Source organism: Sorex araneus, chromosome 4, assembly GCF_027595985.1.
Source record: "Sorex araneus isolate mSorAra2 chromosome 4, mSorAra2.pri, whole genome shotgun sequence".
Lineage (NCBI taxonomy): Eukaryota > Metazoa > Chordata > Mammalia > Eulipotyphla > Soricidae > Sorex > Sorex araneus.
In genome coordinates this window covers 152,554,405-152,561,827 of record NC_073305.1, presented here as the reverse complement: position 1 = coordinate 152,561,827, position 7,423 = coordinate 152,554,405, and the positions used below count along the sequence as shown (strand labels likewise).

Here is a 7,423-nt window from a genome sequence, read left to right as displayed (position 1 = left end):
CAGGGTTTATTCCTGGCTCTGCATTCAGGAATCACTCCTGGCGGTACTCAGAGGTCTGTCTATATGAGAAGCTGGGAATCGAACCCGGAAATGCCCTACCCACTGTGCTATCCCTCCAACCCCAAAAGTACACATCGTAAGAGGGGAGATGTGGGTATTGCATGTGTTTGGCCACATAGGTGCAAGCAGCGCCGACCTCAGCCAGCATATGCCTGCCCTTTCTCTGTTCAAGTTGGCTTTTATAGGGTATCTTCTCACCATTTCTTAGTCTGGAATATTCTGAAGTCCTCTGTGGGCTGAATCACTAAAGTTTTTTAATTTTTTTTTCAAGTGTGGATTTTTATTTTCACAACGCGACAACAATGCCTTCCCACATACAAGTATTTACAAAACCCAACTGATTCACAATTCAGAACCTTTTTTTTTCCAACTTCTCAACATAGTTGGGAACATGGAAACATTAAGACCCACATAATTCCCAGAACTGGAATTTTCCCATCAAATGTATAGCTGACCTAAAAGTGCACATACCCGCATCACTCAGTCTAAGGCCTCGGGGGCCAAAACTCCTGGCCAAGGTTTCCCCCCAGCAACCCGGCTAGATCGAATAGAGTGGAATAAGCGTGCCACTGCACTGAACATCGGTTTCCGTTCACAATTAGAAAGGTTCCAACGTTCCAGCAGCTATACAGAATAATTAAAAATAAAATTTTTGGGGCCGGAGCGATAGCACAGCGGGTAGGGCGTTTGCCTTGCACGCGGCCGACCCGGGTTCGATCCCCGGCATCCCATATGGTCCCCCAAGCACTGCCAGGAGTATTTCCTGAGTGCAAAGCCAGGAGTAACCCCTAAGCATCGCTGGGTGTGACCCAAAAAGCAAAAAAAAAAAAAAAAAAAGTGTGTAAGCCTACAACTGTACCACATGGTGTTTCACTAATAAAAATTATAAAAAAAAAATAAAATAAAATAAAATTTTTTTTAAACCAGGATACACACAAATGTACTTAACAAACAGTACCTTCTGCAAAAATAGGTTGCATAATACTCAGAAATGCAAGGAACAATCTTATTCTCTAAAAATTACGACAGGAGACTTTTGAAGCTGAGACAGCCTTCAAAAATGAAGGCTGACTGTCTTGGCAAGAACAATTCCAGAGCCGGACACCACAAAGCTAATGCTGCAAATCAAACTACCACTGCACAAACTACTCTTATATTCACACAGCATTAAACAAAGCGTTTAGATTCCAATCTTTTCAAATATGTCTCAGTTCTGCAATATCAAAAGCTGAATGATATACAGAACTATTAAAAGTTACAGCAGAACTATTTAAACATCTTCAAAATTGAGACAATTGTGTTAAAAAAAAAAAGTCTGACAAACTCTCAAGCAAACCAGAGGTTCTTGGTAAATAGTCAATCAAGTTCATAAAATATTTCAATAAAGTAACTTGAAACCCCGGCAGAGAGTTCTTTTCAGAATCGTCGTGAAGGTCCGCCTCTATATGGCTTCAATCCGGAGCTGCTCCCCCTGGGCATGGAATTAGCCACTAATTTGTGCAATTAATTGGGGATGCATCACTTCCGTGCTGGGTCATCATCCCTAGCCCTGACCCGGCCATCGCCCACCCGCCGCGTGTCCGGTAGCTGGGCCCCTGCGAGGATGGCCCGTGCCACTCTTTCCCTGGTCCACTTGTGTCCCGACGGTGGCGCTCAACCACGTGGCGTTCCTCGGGATAGTGCTGTGTCCCACTTCCTCCGCGAGCCCCGAGGGGGGCCTGTCTCACGTGCCCTGATACTTCCCTCCCAGCCCACTCTGCTGGCTCAACCCTGATCTCCCTTTTGTCAAAGGACATGGCACCTTCACTCTTCCAGGCTGCTGGTCTTGATGGGTTGGGGCCGGCATCTCGGGCATCCCAGGGGTACAGGATATCTGGCAGGTCATGAATCATTACTGTCCTCCTTTCGTCTCGGTCCCCTCGCACTTCTCGCCGGTCTGTCTCTCTAAGCTCATTTCTTGGTGGAGACGCGCTTCTTCTGGAATCGCTGAAACGTTTAGAGCACCTTCCAAGGCGGGTATCCTCTCTGCGCGCAGGACGTGCCTTTCCCCGTTCGCGTTGACCGAGAAGGCGTTCTCTCCTGTCGAAGGACGGCTGCACTGAGTTCTGGGCAAACCTGCTCCTCTCTGCGCGATCAAAGTCGCTGAATGGGTTCTGCTGGCGATAGTCAGATCCGTGGCCAAACCGTGCATCTTTATCTGGAGACAACTTCTTATTCTCGTTCCAGTAAGGGCCATCTCGTCTGTGATCCATATGCTCCACATCCCGCAGGCGCTTCGAAGAATTCCGTTTTTCCTGCTCACAGCGAAGCTGCTGCTGCTGCTGCTGCCATCTCAGCTCTTCCCGTTCCTGAGAAAACCATTCATCTTCCTTGCACCATTCCTGTTCAATACGAATGCGTTCCCATTCCAAGCGTTCGCGTTCCATTCTGTCTCTCTCTAGTTTTTGCCTTTCCATTTCTAGGCGGGCTCTCTCTCTCTGCAGGCGTTCCCGTTCTTCTCTTTCACAAATTATTCTAATGCGAAGCTCTCTTTCTGCAAGTTCTCTTCGTCTTCGAAGTTCCGTTGCTCGCAGCAAGCTCTCAAAACCAACTAAATGCTCTCTTAATCTTCTCTCCTTCATTTTTTCAAAAGGCAAGTTGCCTGTCTTTCGGGAACCCTTGTCCCTCTTTTTATCTAAGCTAGCCCTCTCTTTTTCCTTACTTCTTCCATGAATTTTCTGGTGTCTCCCTCTTCTTGATGGTCTGCAATGATCTCCTTCTTTAGTCTGGTCTGATACCACCATGTGTCCTGGACTCTTTGGACTTATTCTCTTCTTTTCTTGGCTTTTTTTCAATTCTGAAGTTTGGCTGTGAGTTTCCAAGAAAAACGCATGGAGGCATGCAAGGGACACCATCGTTCGGTGGCCAAGACCCGCCTCCCCAGGCCAGACAGCAGAGAAGGTAGGAAGGATGAAGGACCAGGAGAATGGAGAAACTGGGTGGGGGCCCCAGGCTGGTTGATCTTTAGTTTATTTCTTTCTCCTCCCCCCTATAGTCTGATCTCTCCCGTTACTGCACAATCTGAGTTGTAGTTTTGGTCATAGTCCCAGTCATCATAGTTCCATCATCCTAGTCTCCTCAAAGTCCTCTACCTTATTACATTTTCTTCCTCGTCTCTTCGCAGTCTCATAGTCCTCTACTTCCAGTCATCATCATCAGCTAGTCCTCATAGTCCTCACAGATGCTCTAGTCCTCAAAGACCTCAAGGTCCCAAAGTCCTCTTCTCTCCCTTTACAGCACAGTTATATAGGAATCATGAAGGGTGGGGGTACACATAGGTGGGGTTCAACACTGTCATAACAACAAACAGAGGGAAATAAAGCCACTCCTTTAGGCGGAATATCTAGGAGATTAACTCAAGGACAAAATCTCATCTGAGGGCTCAAGGGCTCATCACTCCAGATTACCAGGAGATGACCTCAAGGGCAGGATTCCATCCAGGGTGTATTGCTTTCTCCTTTCCTCAGCTAGTAATCCATTTAAACAATCATAGTAAATTTTCTTCTTATAATATTTCTACTCATTTTGTATGAACATGGTAAGAGATATATTAAGCTCAAAGATTGGCTCTTCCTGGGGACATCGTGATATATATTCTCATTCCAGGTTATGCTTTCCTAACCCCAGTAGAGTCCTTATTCAGTTACGTCTTTTGGGATCATGACAGAGTTTGTTCCATGATCATGCTTTTAACTTATAATTACGGTGCTTAGCTTGTCTCTTTTTGATGCCAGGGTAGCTTACAGCTTGCAGGGTCCATCCAGTCCTTTCATTTGGACACTGCTTTTGGAGTGAGTGCTAGGATTACGGGGAGCTGAGGCTTAAATTAAGCAAATATGGATGGATGCCCAGGAGTCAATAATACTTGGAGTCAATTAACTCCCATGTTACAAAAGCATAGTATCAACTGTTCTCCCCTGTCTATACAAAAAGGATGTTACTAAACAAGCCATGCAAATGACATGAAGGAAAGAGAAATGCAAGATACGATTATTAGTGCTTGATGGAATTGGGTGTGCCTCAGAGGCACTTTCGTGGGAGTGGCTCAATAAAACTAAGCTCCCTGTGGGGTGGAAGTGGGGGGTAGGATGGGGTGGGGGAGCAAGGACAACCCAATGTTATCCAACATTTGGCCACTTGCCCTACTATCATTCTTCTCACATATATTTTCTATTTTCTTAACATCCTCACTTTTTTTTTCAGATTTCTCGGATAACCTCTTCTCTTCTGTTTTTGACATTGACTTGCATCTTGCTACTTCTATCACTTCTATTTTTGTGGTCTCCGGTCTCTGGTCTTGAACTGATCCTTTCATCATTTTTAACCTTTTCAACAGATAACAGCTGTCCACGCAGCTCATTGCAGTGGAGGTGGGGGAATGCACCGGGACACCCCAGTACTGGTGGACATGATGCCATAGCACCTGGCGCCAGGACACCGGACGTTTGAGAAGACCTTTGCACTCAGAACCTTTCCATACTTGCCAAAGAAGTTCTTCAGATCAGCAGCTTTGGTATTAGAAGAAAGTTCATTGACCCAGAAATTTCTTGTGGAGCTCCCACTGCTGCCACTGGTACTACCTGTACTCCTTTTGTCATCTCTGGATGATGTCTTGCTGTCGTTAGATTCCTTTGAAGAGCTCTTTACTTGACCAGAGGCCCTAGTAGACAAGGGCACATTCTTCATAGTATTCTTTTCATTTTCTAGATTCTGTTTCTTAAAACTTTCTCTGGCTCCCTTCTTGACAGGGCCCCCCTGCATGCATTCTTCTTTCTTACCATCTATATAGTTCACATTCATCTTGCAGAACTTGCTTTCCTTCTCCAGGCTCTGTGCAATGGGGCCCTGCCTATCTTTTGGCTTACTTGCTTTGTAATCTGTAATTTTTACATTTTTACCTGTTTCGAGGAGGTCATCACCATCAAAATCCAGAGTGATGGCGTCTTCAAACCTGGACTGTGACCAAGATGTTTTCATCCTCAGCTTCTCTCACAGTCAAATTAGCTTCAGTCTCTTCGTGAGTTGTGTGTTGAGCGTCAGCTAGGCTCCCTTCTTTTCATTTTTTCTTCCTCAACATTTTGGGTAATTGAAAAGGTATCATGTTCACTTTCTTTTTTTTTTAACAGTTATCATTAAATGACCATGATCACTATGTAAACCAAGAGCAATACCTTCCCCATGATAGATCTTTCTATTTTATTTTTTAACTTTAAAAAAATTTATTGAATCACTGTGAAAACAGTTATAAAACTTTCAGATTAAAGTCTCCGTCGTACAATGATCAAAAACCCATCATCAGTGCACATGCTCCACCACCAAGAACCCTAGTATAACCCCCATCCCATCCCCCACCCTACATTCAATGTTTCGACAGAAAACCCACTATTATTATTTGGAATTTCCCCCCAGTGATCAGACCTGCTGAAAAGGCATCATTTGATAATTTGTTTTCTATTGCTGATAATGAAGAATGTATGATTTTGGATTTCTGGCATTTTAGTAATTAAGTCCGGAGTGATTTCTGCCAGAAGTCTCTAGGTTCTGAAATTGGCTTTTGTGCCTCTGGGATCATGGCCATTCAGGAGCAGAGAAGCCATTCATGGGCAGCCGCTCAGGGTTTCAGCTGGGTGGGGACTAGCACTGGTACCGCCTCCCATCTCAAGATTTCCTGAGCGCCCCATCACTGCAAACTCGTACCTCTGTCCAATGGGCTCTGAAAGATGGTAGTCACCATGCCACCATCGCCGAAAGGAAATACCGAGGGCAAAAACCTCTCCCCTCCCAGTGCGGCAAGGGGCCGTAGCTTAGTTCACAGTCTAGAGACATTTCTGCAAAAAGCTGCTGGGTTCCAAAATTGGTTTGTGAAGCTCTGGGGCTCTCTATAGTTTTGGGCATTATATTTTGCTTGGATATTCAACACTACCATTCAAGCCTGCCTTCTAGGGGCAGATGCTAGATCATCTATTTTCTATTGCTCACTTTGTATATCAAAAAATTTCGCAGCTGCACGGTTTGGAGAAATAGTCCTGGTCCCCACATACCGGAGCCATGCTTGTAGAAGATCGTGGTGGCCGGGATTCCATCTGGAGTAGGTGGGAGACTTCACCTCCTACATCTGGGGCACCCCAGTCATATCGGCTCAATTTTGGGCCTGGAGTATTCTCTGGTGTTGCAGTGCCCACCGGCCAAGATTCTTCCTCATCTTCACCTTCTTGAGTTTCAATTTCCTGACTTTCAATGTCCTCTTTTTCTATGTCTTTTATTGTTTCTGCCTCTATTAATTCATGAGATCTTGTGTTGTCTTCGACAGGTAAGAAACTCCTTGGAAAGCACATTTTGTTCTTCATTGTCTCCAGATTCTACAGAACCCTGTAGCTCATCATTTCCATCTTGCTCATGTGTCTCTTGATTCTCCAATTCGCAGTCCTTGACAAAAGCATCATCTTCACAGAAGCATCCCCATTCAACTCCTCTGCTTCTGCTTCATATTTTTTACCTTTGCCTTTGGTTGGCTTCTTGTTTGGAGTTAGTTTAATATTATCTGAATTGTCTCCTTCCTCTTCAATTACCTGCTTGAGATGGGACAGCAGCGCTTTCTTGACACCAGTAATGTTCGAGTTGGAGTGCTTCAGCTCTGATGAGGTGGATGACCCGCAGGTCGCTCAGCATCTTGCCATTGGCTGTGTCCACAATGGCCCAGCCAGCCACAGCCCCCACAGCTGCAGCCATCTCCAACCAAAAGTTTCAGTATTTAAATGGCTCAATAGGGGCTGGAGCAATAGCACAGCGGGTAGGGCATTTGCCTTGCACACGGCCAACCCGGGTTTGTTTCCCAGCATCCCATATGGTCCCCTGAGCATCGCCAGGAATAATTCCTGGGTGCAGAGCCAGAAGTAACCCCTGTGCTTCACCAGGTGTGACCCAAAAAGCAAAAAAAAAGGGTCAATAATATGCTTTTTAAAAGAGAAACACTTTAGATTTTAGAACCCAGATATACCTAAAGGGAAATGGTACTTTACACAAATGACAACAAAACCAGGACAGGTTTGGCTATAGTTACATCAGACAACATCAACTGTAACTATATCTGAGAACAACCAGGACACTTGCAGGACAGATTATTTGATAGGTAACAAAGAAATTGTTATAAATTTAAGAAGACTAGAATTACTCAAAGGATTTTTTCCAGTCACAATAAAAGCTATTAATCAATAACAAAGGGAAAAACTACAAACATACAGAAATTAAACAACTCATTTCTGGAGTTATTTATAAGATAAAGGAAGAATCAAGGTGAAACTTAAAATGTCTTGAGATAAATAAA

General features: G+C 44.6%; 1 pseudogene; it reads right to left on the bottom strand.

Annotated features, from left to right (window-relative positions):
* Positions 1-1,476: 1,476 nt before the first annotated feature.
* LOC101553537 (SAFB-like transcription modulator) lies at positions 1,477-6,828 on the bottom strand (annotated as a pseudogene).
* Positions 6,829-7,423: the final 595 nt, after the last annotated feature.